The sequence below is a fragment of the Pezoporus occidentalis genome, unplaced genomic scaffold (genome assembly GCF_034315485.1).
Source record: "Pezoporus occidentalis ecotype Australia unplaced genomic scaffold, CSIRO_AGI_Poc_V1 ctg2, whole genome shotgun sequence".
Taxonomy (NCBI): domain Eukaryota; kingdom Metazoa; phylum Chordata; class Aves; order Psittaciformes; family Psittacidae; genus Pezoporus; species Pezoporus occidentalis.
In genome coordinates, this window is record NW_026913855.1 from 15,873,802 (window position 1) to 15,896,042 (window position 22,241).

General features: G+C 43.8%; 1 long non-coding RNA gene across 1 annotated transcript in view; it reads left to right on the forward strand.

The window, feature by feature from the left end:
• LOC134163270 (uncharacterized) overlaps nucleotides 1-22,241 on the forward strand; it is an 81,148-nt gene that overhangs the window by 32,866 nt on the left and 26,041 nt on the right. The gene's annotated exons all lie outside the window — the stretch shown is intronic.

Below are 22,241 nucleotides of genomic sequence, written 5' to 3' on the forward strand. Positions count from 1 at the left end.
CTCTGTGACTGCAGGAGCAAGCAATAGCTGCAGATATCCACAAAACATTAACATTTAATTTTTATTTTGAAGATGAGGTACTGTTACCAAACTTGATTAAATATTAAAGGATCATATACTTTTTGCAGTATTTTTTAGGTCTTTTACAGAAAATTCAAAGCCTGAAGGACCTGAAGTGCCCTTCTAAGTGCTGTGTTTTCAGTATTAGCTCTGTGGGCTTTATCCCGTGTTTCCCCTTGCAGCCAAGGTGATTCAGGGGTGTGGGTGAGCCAGGATTCTTCTGAGCTACATCAAGGGAAGGAACCAGACACCGAAATCTCTGTTTTCTGCAGGAAGGCACAGTCAGTTAAATAGGTAGGTTAGTTAAATACATAAATAAGTGTTGAGGGGGAGAAAGGAAGAAAACCAGACTTTTGTTTTCATTCCAGTAGTAGTGACAAACATATCACTAAGCCTCCTGTCAACTTGTCTGAAGACTTGGCAGGGCTTCCTAACTTACTTACCTGTTGAAGGAAAGTGGTTATCACCATGTGAAAGACAGATCATGGGAAGTATTGTAATTGGATGTCTGCACCTATCTTTAAGTCTTTGTTTCCTCTCTTAAGCACCCAAATTGAAGAATAAGAGAAATTAGAAGTCTTAAATGACCTGTGAACAAAGTGTGGTCAGTGAGGACCGAAGAGGAAGCATAATTGCAGATGTTAAATGTTAAACACATCTGTGTTCATGTGATCTCTTGTTTGTGATAGGATAGTAATCTTCAGAAGCCCTCTTTCTTTGACCTTTTCCCCCCAATTTCTTACTGAGAAAGAAAATATCTTGCATTCATTGGTGGAACTGGGTGAAAGGAAAGAAATTTCCTCAGGGGGAGTTCCTGCTGCCCACTGGTGCGGTGGGGATCACAATGAATGGCTGCTCTCTGGCTGGGGGTTTGAGGAGGGCACAGATGAGGGACAACTCACAGGGCTGGCTTGGGTTCGGCTAGAAACTATGGGAAAAGAGGTACTGGCTTGTCCTTGTGAGGAACATGTGGCCCTGGGAGGGGCTGTAGCTTGGAGCCACCCTCCACAGCTGGAGAGGGCTGAGGGGTGGGTGCAAGCACTTTCTCCCCCTCTCCTGCCCTGGTCCATCCCTCCTGCCAGGTCTCCACAGCTGCTCTTGCTTGGCTTTTGCCCCTGCTCCCAGCAAGCTCCCTGGCTGCTGTGCAGGCAGCATGGTGCCAGCCTTGTCTGTGCCTAGGCCCCCCTCCAGGGGTAGGGGACTTTTGGGGAACGGGCAGCATGGCTTTTCTGCTGCATGGGAGGGAGGTGTGATGGGAGCATGGCGGGGGGGGCAGTGTGGGCTGACAATCCCACAGGCCTGCTGTGGGGGTGAGGCCCCAAGCCCCTCACTCCCCAGAAGTTGCTGAGCTTGCGTTGTATGAACAGTACCAGAGCTGCTGCCTGCATCTGCTTGCCTTGAGTTGCAGCTTCTCCTGCTGCCAGGGGAAGTTGGGGCTGGGGCTCCGTGTCCTGTTAGCTCATCTTTGGGAGCTGGGAGGGAATGAAGGCAGGTTGAGGATCTGCTGTTTGAGCCTGGGAGGGGGCTCGGCACTAGCTGTGCAAGCACAGGGTGGGCAGCAGCAAGACCCCAGCTTCCTGGCTAGGTCCAGCTACATCTCTGACTGACTCAAAATGTGTTGTTCCAGTGCACTGCAGAAATGTATGTAATGTATTTAAACCATGCAACCGTCTGAGTAACAGAGCTGCTGTTAAAAAAAAAATACTCTTTTTTTTTAGGCTGAGAAAGTTGGGGCTGTTCAGCCTGGAGAAGAGAAGGCTGCATGGAGGCCTCATAGCAGCCTTCCAGTATCTGAAGGGGGCCTATAGGGATGCTGGGGAGGGACTCTTCGTTAGGGACTGTGGTGACAGGACAAGGGGTAACGGGTTCAAACTTAAACAGGGGAAGTTTAGATTGGATATAAGGAAGAAATGCTTTACTGTAGGGGTGGTGAGGCACTGGAATGGGTTGCCCAGGGAGGTTGTGAATGCTCCATCCCTGGCGGTGTTCAAGGCCAGGTTGGACAGAGCCTTGGGTGAGATGGTTTAGTGCGAGGTGTCCCTGCCCATGGCAGGGGGCTTGGAACTTGATGACCTTGAGGTCCTTTCCAACCCTAACTGTTCTATGATTCTAAAAGCATGCATTTGGGATGTGGGAGTACTCCATGTGGCTCAGTGCCTCTGTCTTACCGGTCTTCTGTTATGATACTGTAAGTAAGTTAGCTCGGGGCCCTTGACTTATGATTGGGTGTAATAGAGAATTCATTAGGATACCTTGGATTTTTCCTGGAGACTAGCTGTGCTCATCGGAACAGTCACTGTAATTTGAAATTGTCCCAGATAATCTAGGTCACCTATTTGTTCTCTGCATGTCAATATGTCCCACTCTTTCTCAAAACTTTTGGAGACATGTGGGAAGAAGCTGCTTTCTGAACCAACTCACATCAACTTGTTTAAAAGTTAGCTTGATAGAGCTTCTGGGCACTCTGCTCCCATCTTTATAAGTTTAAGGAATGTTTCAAGAAAGCTTTTGTAGTTCTAATACCTGAAAGATATTTTATTTCTGAAGTGCTTTCTTTATTACATTCTGATGGGGATGCCCTTCTGTGTTACACAACCAGATTGCTGTTTTTCTGATCCAGATTCAAACCAGAGGGTTGTTTGGTTTGTTTGTTGTTTTTTTTTCCTTCCCCTCAGAGTTTTTCCTCCACAGTGAATTAGGCTTGGGAAATTGGCTATGTTTGAGGCTGCTTATGCAACCTCAAGTCAGTTGGTGAGAACTCTGTTTTGGGAAACCCTTGGTATAGACTTAAATTTGTTTCCTTTTTAATAGGTGAATTCTATCTGTTGAAGGGTCCAAACTCTCCCCTCACCTGCTCTGCTGTAACCCCCATGCCATAGAGAAGAGCTTGCTCCAAGAAGGAATAAACTCTTTGCTCTGCCCTATTCAAACCCAAGGGCTGCCTTTGTGCTGCAGCTTTCAGATTGCAAAGGCATTTTTGGTTAGTAGCTCTGTTGGATGCACAAAGGGTCAGTGCACTAATAGGATACAGCACTGGGAAAGGACCAGGCTTTAAGGGACTCTTTGGAGATTTGATGCTCTGTGTGAAAGAGGTCAGCAGTACTGCAGCAACAATTTTAATTTACTTGTGGAAAAAAAAAAAGGGCACCATAAACTGAGGAAGGACACTGGAAATAAGGGACCCCTTAAATCCTCCTGTCCTGGTGATCCAAACCTCAAATTCATCCATGCCTGATAAAACTAACCACCACCTTTATAAGACTTAACAACATGGAAACAACGTTCTTTTTTCCCCACCCCCTACCAATGCATAGCAGCTCTTTCTTGTGTGCATTTACTTTAGAGATGCTGGACAGTGGTAGTAACTTCTTTACAAGAGACATTGGTCTGCACCTGCTCAAGGGCTTTCTCATGTCGGTGCTCTTCGCAGCGGAAAACAAGCCAGCCCTTTGCAGAGTGATAACTGCAGCTTTCTGTCACTTTGACGCTTTATGCTGTCCTGGAGAGAAAAACGAATTGATGACAGGTACACACAGAAACTGAGCAGCCCCCAAAATTCATGCTGGATTTTGGGAAATCCTCTCTCCCCAAGCTGTCTTGTCACAAGGATTGCTCAGCTCTGCAAGAGAAACTTTGGTGCTTGGGAAACAGGGAAATTCTGATCATCTGTGCTAGGGTGAATGGCATTGATGCTGTGGGAAATTGAAAAGAGCTATTTTGACTCTGGCTTTGTCAGTCTGTGTATGGTTGAAAGCTGTGAGGCACTGGAGCCTGTATCCAAACATAACTCGCACATCTGCAATAGATATCAACAATGCTTACATGACTCTGTGCAGGAAATAAGTTTGAAATGTTCTTGGTCCGTTTTCTTTCTTCCCAGCATATCAAAAATGAAAGGGCAATATTGAACATCATGCTTCAGTGACATGCTTTGGGGGAATCTATTTCTGAATGGACATTTTGATTTATGTATTTATTAGAAAAAAAGAGGTATTTTCATTGGTAAGTGTTTTTTTTTTTTGGAGTTATATATCCAGAAATCCCAACTAAATAAATCCATATTGAGCATCAAAAGCATTGTGGTAATGTATAAGAGGGTTTGGTTTAAATCCTTCAAAAAGAAAAGGCCTGCCCGTTATCTTTGATACTCCAATGTGGGCTGGGTGAAATCTACTTGGCAGTGGTGGGCAGCAGTGCTCACTGAAGAGAAAGGTAAGTAGTAATTAATCTAGGCCAAATTAGTCTGACAGATGACACTGCCCAGTGCACAGGATAGAAGTTTTGAAGTAGGTGGACAGAAGTCCAAGGGTCTTCAGCCCAGCGGGATGGATGTATGCTTGTGTTTTTTGAATGTGCGATTGAGGAGTGAAGTGTAGGGGAAACAGGGAATCTGGCAATGTGGTCCTGAGGAAAAGCAAGGAGTGCTTTAGGGGTGGAAAAAAAAAAAATAGGCAAAGAAGACATCTCTTCAGATTTTTCTATGAAGGCCAGGGACAGAAGGCTGTAGGGTGACCTCAGAGACCTGTTGAATCCACCGTAGTACCTCCTTCTGGAACCACAGCTGAAGTATTGATCAGCAAACTTCTGAGTTAAGACCCAGACTGTTGCTCCTGTAATTGCAGAGTGAGCTTCTTCAGGGAGCAGTGTTTGCACCCCAGCACTAGTGAAGGAGAAAGGGGGAATGCAGAAACAGGAGGATGCCACAAGTCTGGTTTAAACTGATTCAGGTCTCTATGGACCTGCAGGCTCAGTCCCACCATTGCGCAGCTCTCCAGGAACATTGTACACCATTGCAGGACAGGAGGAGTAGATAGCTCTTCTATTCGTAAAGCTCGAGTTGAAGCAAAAGGCAACCAAATTAAATTATAATGAAGCATCAAGAACGATGTTGAGACTGATTTGCCTCTGCACTTATGACGATACAATTTTTAAATACAATGCCCTCATTAGCACAGCATTTCCAACAACAGTGCTGTAGCATTCACCTAATGGAGAGATGGTGAGGATGTTGTAAAGCTCCTCTCTTTTTTGCTTGGAAGCCTTGATAACCTAGATTCAAAATCAGAGTATTACTGTAGTTTTGCATGTTAAGGCATTTGTTTGTCTCCTGTCCCATTTTCTTACATCCTTTGACATGCCTAGTGATACCATATCCAATTTATTTACTGACAATTTCCCTGTAGTAATGGCAAGGCTTTCAAAATGCGAGAATGGCAGTGCTGTACTGTTTCTAAGCTTTCCAAGTTCTCAGTCCCTTTGGTATTATGGCTATGGTGCTAAATAAAATTGTGCTCACAGCAGTCTTAGAATTGAAAAAGAATAAAGGAGTTTTCCTGTCCATGTGCTCCCTTCTGCACATCCTGCAGCTTGCCTAAGTTACTATCTCCTGTTCATATTCTCTAAACCATGCACTTTGCTTTGTCCTTTATCCATTGGCTAGTATAAATTCTTATTCTCTGTCCTGCAACAATAAAATCCCTGTCTGTTGCCACAAAATCTCTATTCTCATTGTATTTGATAGAGATTTCACTCTCCTTTTTCACCCACACTCCACAGAATGCATCAGATGCAGTGTTGCGTCCTCAGCAAAGTCATGTATTCTTGGCACACTGTTAACTTGGCAGACTCATCTTTCATCCAGGATTGTGAGCCTGTACCTTCATTTGTGAGCCTGTACCTTCATTTCTAGTCTAGGATGCAAAGCTGGATGAAGGAAGACTGGAGCTGGGTGTATACTTTGGTAACTGCACTGGGAAAGTCCCAGTTAGAAGTCTGCTCAGCAACAACAGGGCTGTAATAAGTATCTGACTTGGAGGGGAGCAGAAATTCAGCCTTTGGTACTGTAGGCTCTGTGAACAAAAGTTTCTTAAGCCTACATGAGGATGGCTGCAGCTGGAAAATCATATGTTTCTCTTATAAATTGTCTTGTGCAAATGTTTTCAGACCCTTTGAGCTCTTCTTCTGTGGGCTTGGAATACACCCATGATCTCTGCTTGGCTCCTTTGGTTTGGCTTCACTTTGAAGCCTAGGCCCTTTGCAGATGGGCTCAGATGGCCTTGGGGTTCAGCTTCTCGAAGGCAAGGAAAAAGTGGTGGGTGCACAGCCTATTCACTGGTGGTGCCAAAATGAGCTGTGACTCACACTAATCATGCAGACTTTCTTAATCCATCCCTTCCTAGTCTTTCTTGCATGTTTTGCTGAGCTGTGAGTGAACAATAGTGACATTTAAAGTTTTAGTATCGGAGTGAATCATCTTGAGATGAGCGCAGCAGTTCATAGCTCAGAGGTTTGGTTCCTGAGTGCGTCAATAACGCAGCTGGATGTGCTGATACATGCCATACCATCGTTACTTCAAGAACCACAAAATCTGTGGGATTTCTGGTACACACAATGCTTACTACTGCCATGGTTTCACCTCCTTAAATCACACATCTCCCTCTTTTGTCCTGCATATGAGGAAGGTGTTGTGATTTTTCTGCTAGTGAAGAGGTGGAAGGGCTAATGGCTGGCTGATCTGCCTGCTGGGGAGAGGTGGTTCTCTCAAAGCTGAGCTGTCCTGTAGGATGGAAGGCTGTCAGGGGAATCTACTGACCCTGGAAGTGAAGGAGGGAATGAGATGACTGGTAGGGTGCTCTACCCTTGGGGGACATTTGGCCTAGTGGCACCGCCTGTTGCTACTCTACTGTGAGATCAAGCCCCATGGAAACAGGTTGCACCTCACTGCAAGGTGGGGTCCCATAGGGGGTCTTGTAATGGAAGAACTTCTCCATGCAGCAGTCATCTTTGTTTGTTTTTTAATACCCTTGTCCTTTTCCAATGATGGCAGACATCACTCCTACTTCTGGGGAGCAAGGGTCTTCTCTCGTGAGCCCAGGTCCTCGCTCAGAATTACCTCAGTAGACACAGTGGCAAGGGATTACTGGATTTTAATTCTGTTTCTGTTTTTCAGCAGTGAGGAAGGCAGTGGGAGGTGTCCTGAGGAAAACTTCCACTGGGTGTAGAAAAAGAAAGAGGAATACGAGCGCTAGTTTAAGTATAGCAAACCCACAGTAGTCTTGTGGTAGGCTGTGGGAGGAGATGAATTGTAAAGGTGCTCTTGAGGGCTGCCTGCCTCTCAGTTCTCTAGCATGGTGGGTTTTTTCTTTTGAGGATTTGATAGTTGAGATAAATGGCCAGTCCAAGCAATGTCTGTTGGATGTTTGTTATTGTTAGGGAGGTTTTGTTATGAATCATTTGTCTGCTTTGTGAGTTTTAATTAAAATAGAGTGTCACAATAAAGACTGAGAGCCAATTCTGTTAAAGTGTCTGTACAGAGAGAGGGGGGACAGAAGGAGTCATTTGGAGGTAGATATGTATCCTTGGGGACCTTTGGATGGCTTCAGTTACTCTAGTGTGTAGTTGAAACACAGGTCTGGGGACTGCACTGTTTGCCTAAGGGCACATATGCTGCCTGGGGCTATGCTGATGGGGTGTTACACAGCCCCTGTCCTCTTCTCTCTTCCTTTCCTCCTGCCCCCAGTATATGTTTCTTAGGAAAGAGCAGGACTGAAATTTGTGGAGAAGCTCTACATACATGGAGAGGGAGAAGAAGGAAAACCCCACTCAAATGCACTGTCAGTTAAGATTTGTTCTTTAAACATCTCATGTTTATGCTTAAAAGTTACAACAAAGCAGGCAACATGTTTTGTCTACAGACTAAGCCATGCACCAAGTTTAGTATTAGCTGCCTTTCATTCCTTTTAGGTAATCTGTTACTGCTATTAATAACAACATATGCAAGCTTCCTGGTGTTCGAAATTGCCTGGAGATAACAAGAGATTTTGTCTGGGCACTGTGTTGGGCACTGTGCAGAGGAATGGCCTTTTGTGGCGGTCAAAGACTTGCTCTGGTGGATGGAGCTGCTGGAAACCTCCCAAGGGAAGAGCCCTCTCTTCTCAGATCTTTCTGAAATGGGACTCGCCACCAAGCTCCTTGATGCCCTCAGACCCTGCCTGGTCCTGCAGCTCTCTGCAGCTCACAGGCTCCTCAGCTTGCCTGCCTCGCAGTTGCCCCTGTCCCATGCCTGGCTATCTGACCTCGGTTAACTAAAGCATTTCTAACAGCGATATTTTTCAATCCAGCTTGTATGAACACAGCTGGCCAAGGGGGTGATTGCATGTGAAGCTGCACTGTCAGATATAACGGGGTGGTAAATTTTGGCAGGAAGGTGGTGACAAGCTAGAGGAAAGCTGGGGGAGGGGGTCCAGACCTATTAGCCTGCATCAACTGCAGCCAGAACAGCATGTCTAACTGTAGCCAGAGCAGCTTGGCAGTGCTTACAGAATCTGCTGGTGAGGCTGACCACTAATAGAGCCTATAAAGTCAGTCAGGTTTTTGGCAGACTTTCAGACCACTGTGTTCCTGATGGAGCTTTTATATGTCTCCTAAAAAAAGTATCCAGCATTATCACAGAGAGCCCTGTCCTCTGGAGCTGGGCCAGGACCCATGAATGAAACAAAGCTGACAGCTCTGAACTGCAGCAGCTTTGCAGGGGGAGTGGGAAAAGAACAAAACCCTCCCCCCAAAACAACCCACCCCAAAACAAAACAACAACAAAAAAGCAGGGCTTCAGAAAATAGAATATATTTCTGTGTTTTGAAGTCTCACATCACAGAAGCGAGGTTTCCTGCCTACCTCAATGTATCTCTGGTAACATGTTCTCTGCAGAAACCTTCAAAAGGAAAGCATGTTTTTTTCTGATGAAGTGGTGCACGCTGTTGTAGTCTTCTTTTTGAAGCATGTATGAACTCGGGAGGGATGAATCCCAAAGTGTTTTTTTATTCCTTAGCATTTACATTTGTTGAGATACAGAAAGAATGACCACAAGAAGATGCAAGTGGTAAAATACTGGGAGGAACGCATGTGTCATGGTCCGAGCCTCTTGGACAATCAGTGCAATAGTTTTATATGACAGAGCTGTGATATAGTAGAAAAACTGATCTTTTCAGGATTTTCCCTTATGTGACAGGTCCAATCCATTGGTTATGATACATGCACAGTACCTGCTGACAAACCGAGAAGCTGTTTGATGACCTGTTGTGCAAAGAAAAATGGGAGCTCTCAGCACGGCTGCGTGCAGCCTGTCTGGAGGGAAACAGCATAAAAGGGGTTGGAATAAATTGGTTCCAGTGCAAGCTTACGGGGGATAACTAACAGGGAAGTGGTTAAATGCTAGTGCACGTTTTCGTGGGTGCAGGAAGCTGTAAAACTTTAGTACATCTAGCAAGAGAAGGAGCAATATAACCTCTGCTGGTGCATAGGATCCTGAGAGAAATAGGCAGCTAAGAGAAAACTCTAACCAGTGGGGTTTTAGGTCTATGTGTATCTTCTGTCCTTTGGTATTAGCACAGAGCATTACTGGCAGTCCATCACTGGAGTTTAAATAGAATGCGAGTGCTGTTTGATTGCTTGAGTGAAAACATTTTGCCTTTTTTTTTTTCCTTTTGGCAGCTACCAAGAATCTCGAAGCCAAAACCCTTAAAGGATTGCAGTGTTCAACCATTTTATTTGCGTGTGTGTGTTTCCCCCCTCCTTCGTCTGATCTGTTTATGTGAAACACTGGCAGAAAAGAGTAAATACAGAGAAATAGACATATATTCTTTTTATTCTTGGCAGGCTGCTTACAATATAGAGCACTTTTGAGGTGAATTTAGAGGAGTATGTATATATAAACAGTATCTTAATAAATTCTGAAAGTCCAGTTCTGATTTTGTAGAAATACATTAACTTTTCTTGTGCCTTTATCTCTCTCACTGCTTATATCCATTGCAAAGCCTATTTTCCTTTCTTTAGTTACATCCCGACTGCAGGGCATTTGTGCCTTTGTGTTGATGCCATTACCTGCCACCTTTCCTGTTTCAGCAATTTTAATTATTACCTTACCTTTCTCAATATATCATCCAGGGTGAGATACTACTTACTGCTGCACTTGGAGCATAAAATTGCCAAAGTGCAAAAGTTGCCAATTGTGAAAAGTGCTCAAACAGTACTGATTTACTTGTTCTGGTCAAGGTGAAAAGTGTAGTTTTGTTTAATGCCCTGGGTTCAGGGTTTTATTACAGACATAAGAGCGATGGCCACACATTCCTGCCAAGGAACAAGGGAAGGTTGGTGCCCTGCAAGCCAGGAAGAAACTCTGTCAAAGAGAACAACAGCATAGAACACCAAACTTCAATTACATCCTAAATATCCCTCCATTTCACCACTGTGGTAAAACCCCATAATTTCAGTAGTCTGCTCAGTCATCTTTGACTCTCAGGCATTTTTATTGTAAAATAATTAATGACTTGTCCCACATTCAGAAAGTGGGTTTAGTAGGATTTCCAAAGTGCTCATTTTCTTCTTCCCAGCACAAAGCCCAGTCCCTGTGGTCTGGGAGACAGCCCCAAAGCAAGATGTAGTGAGAAATAGCTTTTCCCATTACAGGGACGATGGGGAATAGTGTGGTTACCCAACCCGGAAGGTGCCTCTAGTCCTTGCTTTTACCAGAAGTGCCGCAGTCTCCTATCACTGCGCAAAGCCATTGTTTCAATACTGACCTGAGGAAATGGGGCATGCCTGCACCAAAGGTGGGATATTGGAGCCACAGAAGTCCAGGGGCTGCCTCCATGTAGTGGTGCCCTAGGCTCTGCCTGCTCTGCATGTGCTGGGCAATGAGTGAGGGTAGTACCACACCCACACTGATGGAGCAGCATACAGGAAGCTCATCAGATGCTCCCTGATGGGGAGTATCTTAAATTTGATCCCATTCTGTCAGGAAAAGTTATGTGCATATTACAGATGCACTAACTTTCCGTACACAGCATTTAGGTCATTTAGTCCATACCCGTAAGTAGTGAGTGCTCGTGGCAGACCTCACACAGTTCAGTTGGGATTTCAGTATTTCTGCAGACTTCTGTGTGAAAGATGTTTGGAAACTGGAGGTGGCTTAAAAAAATAAAAAATCATCAGAATTCCCTTCTCCAGCTCCAGTAAAATCACGCAAATGGAGTTTTGACTTCAAACCCTCTGCTCTCATCTTGGCTACTTGCTCTTTCTGATGTGTATCTGAAGGCATCTTCCTTCTAAAACTAGGAAATCTCATTGTGTGGGAGGTGTATTTAAACAATGTTCTTTAGAATATAAATATTATTATTACTTAAGCTAACCCTGCTGTAGAGAAGTTCACAAACTTGTGCTATGTGGTGGCTGCCTGCTGTCTATAGGAAGTGTCAAATGCTTTCAAACACAGGCTTTCTGGGGACTTTTCTGCATTGGGATGTGGGGTTGTGGCTCACAGGTTTCTGTAGGAGGCTGTGTGACACCTTGATGCCTGTGAATTACAATGGCCTTCAAGGCTCAAGCCATTACAATATTGAGTTAATAATTAGTTTTTAAATACCACTGTAACTTTCATTTGTGATAGAGATAATTTGCAATCATATGCTGATTTGGATGGGATGGAGCTTAAATTGAATCTAAAATGAGGAACATCACTCAAAACAGACTGAAGGAGCTAATTATTTTATTAGAAATACAGCTGTGCTTGGCGTTTTAATAACCTTAACAGATCAAGGCATAAATGAACAGGGAGGCCTTTAACTAGAACTTATATTACCATGAGACTGTAGCCTTTGATGTATTCTTTCTAGTTTATCAAATGCCTTGGTACTGCTGCTCAGTTTAATGTGTTTTTTTGCTAGCACTTGGTTAGAAAGTCAATAATTCATAAATGGGTGGGAAAATTAAGTTCAGAGTTAAGAAAATGTTTGACAAGGTAAGATTATAAGTAACAGGGCTCTGCAAAACCTTGTTTGGTTGTCCCTGTTGAACTGCCCTGCTGAAACAGGGGGACTGTTTTGGGTGGTTCATGGCAGATGTGAACCCTTGAATACCCACCATCTTACTGGGTGCTGTGGGGATCGTCTAAGGTGGGAGTGGGGGTTCAGGCTCTGAGGCAGAGGAGGGAACTGAAGACAGGTTCCTGACTTTTGGGAGATTGCTTGAATCCCTGGGCTGTGGGATGAGAGGCATGGAATCATTTAAGTTTCCCGTATTGTTTTCCATCCCTATTCATCCTCAAAAAGAAAGCTGGGGTGTCTGCAGAGAGGTCTGGGCTGGGGAATTCAGCAGGAGCAGTTCCTCAGGCACGGGAGCTCTTAAGTGAGCTGAAACTGCACCTTTTGAGTCATTTTCCTAACTTCCAAAACATGAAGAAATGTGCTGGTACTAGTAAGGCCCACAAGTGCCTAGGTTACAGTATAGCAGTGTGAGTAATACGCATTCTTTGCATACACATGGTGAAATATTAGCAACAGAGCTGCTTTGCTGCTGGGTGTGTTTTCATTAACTGTACCAACACGCTTGGGATTGAAATGATACAGACTGAAATCAGCTCAGGATTCACAACTTGTCCTTTGAAATATGGATAAACTCTCCAGAGAGCGGTGGTTCTACAAGGACGTAGGATGGAAAAGATCCACAAGTACAGCTTGGCTTTTGCCCTTTTAAATAATTTCTGTAGAATATGAACTCCCTTTAGTGAGCTGCTTAGAGTAAAACAAGCCTGGGCTGCAGACTCAGAGTGAACAACGAATTTTTGTAGTCTCAAAAAGTTTTGGCTGCTTTTCAAACACTACATCTCATATTTGCCTTTGTGGTACCTTTTTCCAGATAAGGTCAGGACCTGAAAGCTAAGCTGTGCTTGGAGCAGTTGAGTGAGTTATGTAGAGCTCCTCATCTCGAAGAAATCTCGTGAGATGGAAGTTTCTCACTGGATTTCAAGTGTTCCTGACATCTGCCTGTCGTGGGAAAGCTGTTGTTAGCCTTGATTGTGGTATTCTCTCAGCTGTGATTCCAGAAGCTAAAAAATAATGGCTTTAAATGGATCTAGGATACTGCATAAGAGACATAAGGGACATGCAGGTTTGGTCAAAGGCCTTGGTCGTCAGGGGTGTTTCAGTATTTTTCCCAAACCATAAAGCCAGGCTAACAAGATTAGAAACATCTAATACAGCTCCAGTGCCCCTGAAAGTCACTTTACTTTGCTCTGTATTCAATTCTTGCTCAGGCTAGTACCATGTGAGAACTGGGAAGCTACCTGACCTGCCTGGAGATCAGCTTTTGCAATGACTGGACACGTCGGAACAGCACAGCTTTTGAGGGTGCTGCTTTGCCACCTGGATGAAAATCTCTGGTGTGTGGGGGAAGGAGTTTACACCTGCAGTGGTGAAACCAGGCATCAAAGGTTGCAGATCCCTTAAGCTCAACACTCCCCACCCAATCATCCATCAAAAGAGATGCATTGCATGCTTTACTGCACATAAATTCAGAGTGGGACCGTGAAGGGAAGCTGAAAATGCCATATTAGAGTGTACTTTGGTGTCACTCTTCTGCTTCTTCTGTATGCTATTCCACACCCTGTTTACAAATCTTGTCTCACAGATAACTAGCTCTGCTCTTCTACTGCACAAAGGCATCCATGGCCATTAAGGCTTTCTTGTGCCTAAAATGGTGATGATAATTCCTGCCATGCCATGCATGGGAGGGGACAAAGAAAGGCTAGGTATCACTGGTGTTTGATGCTCTAGTCTTCATTTTTCAATTGCACCACATATCTATGAACTGAAGGCAAGTGTTTGCCCTGTAATTGCAGGGGAACAGAAGTCCTGCTGGGACACTGCTGAAGGATTTTGCACCCATGAAGTTTGGAAAGTTTGGCTGGGATTTTTGAGATTTTAAATAATGGGGAAGAGATGGTCTTTCTTCCTTTGGGGTTGGAGCAAAGGCAACTTTAACTCTGGGGGGAAAAAAATCTATGAGAGCAATTGAGTTTCCCTGATGCATCTATCCCAGTAATTGATGTGACACCCTGCACTAATGGATAAATGGATTGTCTTTGTATTTCTGCAAAGAAAATGTGTCATGTATTGAATAGTGACATTGATATTCTTACCAGATGTAAGAGTTAACACTTCTTTTGGGTAAATGGAGTAGTTTGACCTCCGAGAGCTATTACCTTTCAGGTTTACAGGTAACTTGTCACAGCATCTTTCTGCATTGTATTTGTTTTGAAAGTTTCACTGTAACCATATAGGCTGGAGAATTATTTTTCTTGCGTGAAATCCAGGGTGGATAAGAAGAATTATGTATCATTTGAAAGTGAGCTATCAGTGTGGCTGGGAAATTGTCACACCATAAGTATGGCTCTATAACTGTATTACACAAAAGACTCCTGATGTTCTATAGCAGGGCCCTCATGTGCTGTATCCTCTGTGGAGAGGCAGGACACCTCTGCTGAGCGTAACATTTAAAAGGATGAGCTAGACAAACTGCAAGAAGAAGGGGGGCAGACAGGGAGTAAGTCACTCAAACTCCATTTTGCTGGACCGTGTCGCCTTTCTTGTGTCTATTGTTTCTAAATTAAAGGATATCTAATCTTAGCAGTTGCAGTCCCCTCCCAATAATCACTGTTACAAACGTTGCTGGGGTCTTGAAGGGTATTTATGGCTCTCCTGGGAAACACCGAGGAGAATTACAAAGCCACTGTGGAATGGAGTGATAAGAAAAGTTCTGAACGTAGCCTGCATTCAGAAAGCTAAAAAATAATGCAAACTCAAAAGTAGCACGCTGTTGGTGCTGATTTTGCCTTTCATTTAAGCAAGAAAAAACAGATTGAAGAACTTTGGTAAAAAATAAAGTTCCGTGTGCTACTATGACCCTATGCTGGAAGCTCTGGGCTCTGCTTTGAGTTAACGGTTGTGAGTTAACTTTCAACCAAAAAAAGGCTTTGGTGATTCAGGCCTTTGGTGTCAGCTTTACCAGGACAGGACATGGCCCAGAATGTGTAGCCATTGGTGGGCCCATCTCATTTCTCAGACAGTGGAGACATGTGAATCTGAGACCAATTCCAGGAGAACAGTTTGGGCCAGTCCCCAAAGACAGCATGTCAGATGCTTTGCTGAGAAAGAGAAGTAGTCAAAGAGGGGCTTCCCACCAACCAGCCTTCCCAAAGGGATCCTAAAGAGTGGTATGCTTTGCTTTTACAGTAAGCACACAGTAGGGAAAAATGGATGGGTCCAGTGCTGCAAGCTCGTAGGGTACGTCACACAGTGTAATGTAACCTTTAAGTACGCACAGACCTTAATGCATGCATGCATAAGAGAATAATAGGCAAATAACCATTAGGGTGGCTTACAGAATGCAACAAATCATAGCTGATGTAGGAAAGTGCTGCTGTGCCTGTGACCTGCCATTCAAGCATGGTGCCCTCTCCATCTTGTACTTGAATCATTCCACTTTGTGTATATTTTGAGGCAATTTCTCAATTAGATCCAGGATGATGAAAATCACGTTATTTGACATAGCTAATCATCAAAATATTCACATCATCCCAATAGGGAATATGTGGCAGTTTTGGCAATATAGAGTCCTTGTCACCCACTTTAAGCAAGCTATCACTCAGTAAAAACGCACCTTCTTTTTCTTTGAAGGCATAGCCCAGCTTTTATGCTGCCTTGCAAGAGGCAAGCTAAAGATCCATGACACTTCTCAAAACAAAAAGGCAGAGAATAACCTGTCTGCCCTGCCCATCAGTTTCTCAATAAAATTGATTCTAGACGTGCAAGATTGTCTGTGCGCTATTGCTAAGTGCATAATAGCTGTAATATGCTAACTCATTATTCTGTAAAGTGCTGTGAAATACTGCGATTACAGAAGAGCTACATAAAACCACCTTCCAGTATAGTCAAGTGACAGTCAGGTGGCCAGACAGGCTGCTGTAGTACGGCTACATGATCTGTAGTCCAGTGGTTTTATGGCTACAAACATCCCTTAGACTTGTTTGCACGTGCTGGAAATTACAAGTGCCCTTTCAGGGTTTTTTCATGCTATCTCCTTTTGATTCCCCTTTTTGTCCTTGTGGTCTGGGCCACAGAAATTTCAGATGGTTCCTGCTCTAGATGCCCAGCTTTGTCCATGCAGGTGCCTATCACTTCTCAATGAGAGTCAGTTATAATATAATTTATTTTGTAAAGTGCACTGGCTATTGGCCACTGGTAACCAAAGGTGAAAAGGAGCAGATGAAAAGCAGATTAGAAAATGTGTTGTGGGCTGGGGGAAGGGAGGCTCTAGGGTGAGGGGAAGTGAATAGGGATGGTTCAGAGAAGTGAAAACTGAAAAAATAAGGCATGCACATGTAGCTCAAAGGACTTCATTACAGCTAATTTAGGAAGATAACAAAGGAGTGATGTCAACACAATCCAAATGGGGGAGAAGCACAATTGGGAAGAACAGAGAAAGCAAGAACAAATAAGAGCCATAAAATGGACAAATGTCTTCAAGTCTTTAGAGAGTATGTTTTAGTGCCTCTTCCCCTCCTCCTTTCCTGTTCTTCAGGAAATGTCTTACCAATAACAGGAGCAAAAGGGTTGGCAAGTTTAATAATGCCCTCAAGGTGCTGAAATGTTAGGGCTTGACAGAACAAAAACTTGGCCATCCAGTTTTTCAGCCTTGGTTAACTATGAGCCGCTCTTTCTAGTGTCATATCAAATCTGGTGACCCACATAGAGTATTCATTGTGCCCAAGATAAGGTATCATAAATTCAGCATTAGGAATGTAATTACATTGAGTGCTCAGGAGCAGGGGTCAGAAGGGGGTCCCTTCCCCATCTCCACCCCTGCTTCTTTTTTTTTTCCCTGTGGGAATTTCATTGTAGAAAAGTAAATATTGCAGCTGGGCTTTTGTGGTTTACCCTGTAGAGTACATTTAAGATGGTGATGATCAAGATGTGCGTGTTTGTAGCTCTAGTTAAGAGGGGGCAGCTTTTAGCAAGAGGGAGCTGTGGAGTGATAGCGTCACGACAGGGGACTGACAACTTGCACACAAAGATGAAACCCATTATGACCCTGTGTAGCTCTAAACACTGAGGCTTTTTTCTGGTTATGTCATGTTGTCTAATTCATCGCCTCAAACCAGACTGCTGATTTCATGAGGGCTTTCCCCCTGCATCACAACAAGGTCTTGTTCTTTGGCGTGCACAATCTCTAATATGTGTGTCCAATTTTAACATGTAGGAAACGGAGACACAGAGATTTTTGAACTGACCTGCGGGGGCATGCCATAGTGGGTTGTGGTATTTGTCATCTCCTGACCTTCCTGAATGGGCACCTGGCTGGAACATGCCATACTCCCTCCTCACAAAAACTGGAGCAGAGGAAGGGAGAGAAGGGCTAGGACTGTCAGGTGCCGTGTTGTCAATGTGGAGCTGGAGGGTGGATTTGGGTATAGCCAACATCCAAAACACACATCTTAGATCAAAGGAGTTTATAGAGCTCTACACTAATATTCTGAAATTTTGGCCACTCTTTATATTGGTGGGGCTGTTGTTTTGAGGACAAAAGCTGTAACAAATGAACAAAGCCGTGACAACCTCTGATTAAACCTCATTTCACTAAACAGCAAAATGACCAATGTCAAGGATGGGCTTTCCCCCAGTCTAGAGCAGCATGCTTTTGATTTCAGTGGGTAAATGTGGATTTAAGGCAGGTCGGAGTCTCCTGCCCCTTATGCATATGTTCAGAGGGCCAAAGATTCAGCTGGTAGAAGCTTCCTTGTATCAGTGAACCTACAAGTGCATCGTTGATGTTGACGATACCCTATGTGAGAGTGCTTAATAGTGGATGAATGTTGGAAAGATTGCGGATTACTTTGTTAAGAAAGCGTGGCTTGTAAAATGTGGAACTGACCCTTCACGACACTTGCATGACCCAGAAACAAAGCAGCAGGCAGGAGAGCCCTGCAGTAAATGAACAGTGTTTTGATATTTTCTAATAATAAAAACTATGAAGTTAACCTTTACGAAGTATAGTTAAACTTAATTTATTTTCAAATGTGCAATGTTTTCAGTATGTTTGTTTGCACTGTAACCTAATTTTCCACTTCCTTTCCCTTGTCATACAGTTTTTAGGCCAGGAATGCAATAATGAATAGAGAGAAGAATGTCAGTTTAGACTGTAAAAAGCCTCTGCGCAAAAGCCTAGTAGAATTAAATAGGGAATGATCGTCTGTCCGTAGGATTTCAAAGCCCATGTCTCCTCTGGTTTAAAGCCACAGGATTACTAATGAAGAATCATTTTTTACATGCAGCCTACTGCGCTCTGAGGCTGAATGTTGTTTGAATAATTCCTTTTTGTCTTTTTTCCTTTATCTTTTTTTTCCTTTATATATATATATATATATATATTTATTTTTTTTTAATCTTGCATGGATGTGTTTGCGTGTGTCCCACTGTGGTTGATTTAGCCTACTGGGGTGCAAACAGCCTGGCCCTGGGGTTTTAGTGTGTGAATAGATCATCTTCCTCACTAGGATCCTTGTTGGGCTAAAGCTGGGTCCAAATTCATGTGCTAGATTATGTTACCTTCAAAATGGGAGCAAGCATTAAGTGGCCAAGTGGATCAGCATTAGAATTTGTCAAGGTACCTCTTTCTTTTCCATGGGTTGAACCCAGCCATTGGGTCTGCTTGCATGTAACCCTTAGTGGATTTAAAACTTACGCCTGGAGGCCAAGGTTTATGATCCTCCATGCATTTAACTTTTTTTTTTCCTTTACTGTCTTCTGTACAGTCTATACATATGTATGATTAACAAAGTGGAAACTTTGGAGGCTGACTGGGCAGTGCTTTTTCATCCCTGCTGTTAGGTGTACCTAGTCTAGTTAAGCAAAGTGGAAATGCAGCAAACAGGGCCAGACCCTTTACTGGCTGTGTAATGGTAGGTGTATGCTGGAGATGAATAGGGGTCAGTACACTGCGATATGATGATTTGCCAATAATCATTGTAAGTAATACCTCTCCTGATTCATGAGTTCCATAAATTGATTAGTCCTTCTGTTAATGAAGAGCTCTAATGCACTACATATGTGATAGATCATTCCTTTACTTTATGACTATGTAGCCTGGGGAACTTGAGTACACTGCTCTGTGCTGGTAGGTAGGTACCATTTCCATTTTCCAATGTGCTACTGCATGAATGTGAGCATTTGGCATTGTGCACATCCCACAGTGTTTTTTGTACAGAATTGGGTGATTAATTATTTCAGTTTTCTGATGCATCACAGTGCAAAATCAGCTGGAACATCTTCACCAAAAACTGGGCTGACTCTGCACTCAACTATGGAGAAAAAGTCTTGCTTGTCAAGCAGCAACTTCTGCTTGAAAAAAGTGACAGTAGGTTCTTAAATCATTACTCTTACAAATCCTCTCTTACAGTGAAGAAGCAGTGATCCATGAGCTAGCTGAGTTTAGGGCTAGAGTTGAGAATGAGCTGGGCTGCTTGTTCCTGTGGGTGAATTGAGGACTGTTGCTGGTGGGGCCACAGGAGGAGTGGGCTGAATCCGTATGGTCTCGGTTACAGGAAGGAGCAACCACCTTTCTAACACATGTGAACTGCTTCAGTGTGTTACAGTGAAGGATGCTCCAGGATGCCTGAACAGTGGCAGTGCCCTTTCCAAAATGCCTTTATCATCTGAGAGAACAGAGTTACCTTTTCTCTTTTTTCAAATGGACTTTGCTTCACTTATCCATGCCTTTGTTCCTTTGAGATGCCATTGACGTAATATACTCCACATGGGGCTATATGTTGAGCCCACTCAGAAAATGAAGCTAATGAAGAACGCAGTGAGCCACTTATTAAGTATTGTTTTGTGCTAGGAACACATCACACTAATGTGTCGGGATCTGCATAGGCTGCCAATACGTTTTTGGATGTTGGTGTTAACCTATAAAATTATAAATGGTTTGGTACCTAGCCACTTAGGTCAGGAGAGAAGGCACAGTGCCTTTATTAATTATACAAGCCTCCAGCTGAGAATGAATCTGCTTAGGCTTCTGGAAATGGTTCACACTGGGCATGTTCAGAGGCTTAACGCAGGCATTAACATACCCTTACATTGCATCATTTAATTTGCATAGCAACTCCTGGGGTAGGAGTGATACCTCCCTTGCACCTACTTTTGATGTTGCTGCTGCCACCTCTAAGGCTTTTTGTAGGCAATCTGTGGCAATCTGTGCTCTGGGCTTGAGTCTGAAGGGTGGTTTTACCCATCCACTAGATCAGGAAAAAGCCCCTGTGCAGGCCTAGCACAAAGCATCTAAACTGGGACACATCAGTGTCTGCAGAACCAGCGAACAGGAAAATAGATCATGCTTAGTCAGAGGTACTTTCTGAATGTGTCTGAGCCTGGGGAAAAAGCTGCAGATTTGGGGTTGGTTTTAGATTTTGATCAAAGTGGTTTATAGTTTGCAAAATGCCCTTCCTTTCCAGAGCAGAACAAGTAACCAGCAATATTTAGCCATTACATCTGCAGCTACTTCCTGCATTTGTCTGTAGTGTTTCTCATTGGTAATTACAGTAATATTTGTCTCTTTGCATTTTCATATGTCCTTTGTCAAGCTGATTAGAGGAGGCACAAAGCTGCCCTTTCATAATAAAAAATTAAAAAAAACAGAAAGAGGCCTCATTAGGAAGCTTGCTGACATCAACTAAATTGTGTTTCACCTCATATCAAAATTCTAATAAATAAACAGTGATGCTCAATATGTTGCTCTAACATACGCACTCTACTCGCACAGCTTGCTGCATGCTTTGCACAATGTGGCTTTTTCCTTTTTAATGCAAACCAATACTGAGTCAAGGTAAAATGGTATTTCATAGCTGAGTCTTTCTTTTTCCCCAAGCAGACCTTTAAAACAAAAAAAGAATCCTTTGTCTGGTATCCAACCACTCTGACTAGTTTTTGATTCAGCTGTTGCATGTATCAGAGTCTTAAATCTAACGTTTTCTTTCACAGTACTGCAAATGTGAGGTGTGATTTACATTTGTTTTTCTTGCAGATTAGGATGAGCATAAAACACAGGCAGCTTTCCTTTCAGATGTCATTGACTCTATATAAAGTTAGGCTGGAAAAAGCCACAGGAGCAGAGAATGGGTGGGGAAAGAGTGACAGGGTATTTTGGAAGTGTAAAAGGCATCTTTACAGCCAACAGACCAAAAGACTCTTGTTCTAGTCTGTATCTCACTCAAATATTTATGACAACAGTTTACGCTCTTCTAACTTCTGGTTTCTCTCTTAGAAATCCATATTTAGGTAGGTAATTTTAAAAGCCTGCCCCTGCCAATTGCTTCTATGACTGTGCCAGGTCCATGCTCTTGATCTTGAGCTGTTTTAGTAACTATCTTGGGGTTTTAAGGGGAGTTGTAATTTGAATGTTTTTTTATAGATACCAGCAACAGCCAAGCAGCAATCAAAGCGGCCCAGTCAGGATGCCTCAGCAGAGCTGTGGGTGCTTGGGACCAACAGGAAAAGACGAGGGCTGGTGGCAGCACCCCAGCCACCGGTGGCTGCTGCTGCTATCTGCCATCATGGCAACAAGCTCTGCTTGGTGGCCAGCACTCCCCATCAAACCTTCCCAGTGAATGTTCTGCCCAGGCACCGCCTGTCTGCCTGGCATTGCTGCTGTACAGATCCGTTTCCTCGGTGCCCTCCGCACAGTGGGGTCTGTTCTCGGGTCGTTTGTTTTGTGCCTCTTCCCCTGGTTTTGAGGTGGTTGCTTACAGCGTATGAGCAGCATCTTCAAAACAAGTGAGAAGCTGAAGTGGCTGTCCTCTCTGGCTGACCTTGGACCCCCAACAGGTGCTTGCCCCATCACGTGCTAGGACAAATCTGACAACATGGTGCCGCTAGGCTGAGGGTACTGCTGAGGTCCAATAGCCTTGAGTAAGAAGCAGCGCTCCATTGCCATCTCTGTCTTCCTCCCTTACTGGCTGAGATAATCTCAATTGTCCAAACTTTCTGAGCCAAGCAGGCCCACTTGAGAACAAATCCATACGAGCTTGTCTGATTGGCCCCTTCCCCTCCCTCTTTCTCAGCATTTTCTATCGTTGCCTCTTTACTGCAGTGCTGAGACATGGTCCCTGTGGAAGCTGAGTACAAAACCTGGTAGCAACTTTAGGGGGTTTCTGGCTGTAAGTTCAGGGTCTGAACAGATTTGCAGTTTCAAGCACTTGTGCCAAGAATTGGGTTGCTTTGATCAATTAAATTCCCTGGCAGTGAAAGGATAATACTAAAGGTTAGGGGGGCCGTGCTCTGAAGCTCTGTCTGCAG